This window comes from Crocodylus porosus, unplaced genomic scaffold (assembly GCF_001723895.1).
Source record: "Crocodylus porosus isolate Cpor-Errol unplaced genomic scaffold, CroPor_comp1, whole genome shotgun sequence".
Classification (NCBI taxonomy): domain Eukaryota; kingdom Metazoa; phylum Chordata; order Crocodylia; family Crocodylidae; genus Crocodylus; species Crocodylus porosus.
In genome coordinates, this window is record NW_017728907.1 from 49,085,700 (window position 1) to 49,087,612 (window position 1,913).

The following is a 1,913-nucleotide window of genomic DNA, read 5'->3' on the forward strand; positions in this document are numbered from 1 at the left end:
GAGGCTGGGTGCTTGTGCCCTTTTCTCCTATGCCCGAAGCTGGGTGCTTGTGCCCTTTTCTCCTATGCCCGAGGCTGGGTGCTTGTGCCCTTTTCCCCTATGCCCGAAGCTGGGTGCTTGTGCCCTTTTCTCCTATGCCTGAAGAAGGGTGCTTGTGCCCCAAATCTTGCAATGAAAGAATTATTATTTTTTTTGTTGCAAAAATCTAGTTGGTCTAATGAAAGATATCACCTCTGCCATGAGTCCTGATTGCTTTTGCCTCAAGACCAACATGGCTACAACCTGGATACCTGACCACTTGGTCGCACCAGCTTGCTGGGTCCCTCAATATTTGTGCGCGAACTCCTGACCAGCTGGAGGAAATGCATTTGCAGGGCCGGAGCCAACTCTGACCCATCGATGCCTTTGGACGCGCACCGGCACAAGAAAACCTTTGCTCCAAAAGGGCTCATGAAAAGATTTCAGGCACAAAACCAGGGGATCCCCTCCGCTCGCGTTTCCATTACAAGCAATGCCAAATGCAACTCCGCCACGTGAATATAGGCTGCTTGGAGAGGGAGCAAAGAAGGAGAGAGGAAAAAAAATGCCTGGGTAGCAAGTAACTAAAATAGATGAAGTGGAACAGTTGGAAATATCAGCTTGAGTGACAAGGGAGAAAGAAGAGATGACTTCAGTCTCCCATCCCAGCCCTGCTCTGTTTTCCCCCCTCCTCTCTCTTGGCCTCCCCCCTGCCCTCCTCCCCAGGCTGTTTCCCAGCGAAGGCAAGAAAAAAACAGAACTTCTTTTCCAGATTGGGGGCTGGTGGCCTCACATGTTGACACAGCAATAATTTTTAATGAGAAATTTTTAGTATTTGTGTGGGAGAAGTGAGCATTGTGTACACAGATGCCTCACCGGCCACCATGCTGCGGGCTGGGGCCGGCCGCGTCTCCCCCGGGCCCGCGCGCCGGGTCCCGGGACAGATTCCTTTCGGGCTAAGGGAAACATTTAGGCTTGCTCACCTTTGAACTGAATGCGATGGTGTTTACCTTGGCAAGACAAAGTGGCAGTTTTACAGATATTAAAAACAGTCCTGAGGGGAATCTGGAGGCCTTCCTATATTTTAATCACCCAATTTAGCTGGCCTGAGGAGTTGGCTGAAGGGAAAACCTGTAGCAAGAAAGAAAAAAGAAAAAAGGATAGGAAAACAGGCCCCATTTAAAACAAGGGCTGAGGAAAGGAGAGATGATTAAAAAAAAATGAGGAAGATTTTATTTTTGATGCTTTTCTATTTTTTTTTTTTTTAAGTGAGATGCCACCCATTAATCTCTATCACCTCCAAGCGCCATCTGGTTTCTTTTTAGGTATTTCCTGCTTCGCTCTGTTCACCTCAGCTCCCCTGCTCTTGCCACAGATTTGGTGCACCATTTGTCTTCTCGTTTCGATGCTGCCTTTCAGGAAATATTGTTGCAAACGAGGTTCGTACATCATGACTTGAGATTTTGTGCCCCCACTGTTCTCCCACCATGTGTGCGTGCGTGTGTATTGCACACGTGTGTATTTAAAACACCCCCTGGCCCCACACAAACAGAGAAAGAGGTGCAGTGGGTTTGTGAATGATGGCCAGGGATCCTGGTTTTCTCCGATTAAAAAAAAATCCCCAATTTTCAGGTTAAAAAAAGTAACCCAAAATTCACATTTTCCCATGGTTAAAGTGAAACAGCACTAATACAGATACACACACACACACACACACACACACCCATATACATATACACATACACACACACACACTTATATATAAATATATGTGTGTGTGTGTATATCTAGATATCCATATCTATCTATCTATATGGATGTATATGTATATATATTTATATGTGTATATATGTATATGTATATGTGTGTCTATATCTAGATATATATCTAGATAT

General features: G+C 45.4%; 1 long non-coding RNA gene across 1 annotated transcript in view; it reads right to left on the reverse strand.

Annotated features, from left to right (window-relative positions):
- LOC109307636 overlaps positions 1 to 1,913 on the reverse strand; it is a 16,212-nt gene that overhangs the window by 6,170 nt on the left and 8,129 nt on the right. The window contains exon 2 of the long non-coding RNA XR_002100328.1: positions 1,701 to 1,704. This is a non-coding gene — a long non-coding RNA (uncharacterized LOC109307636). The remainder of the gene's footprint in view (positions 1 to 1,700; positions 1,705 to 1,913) is intronic.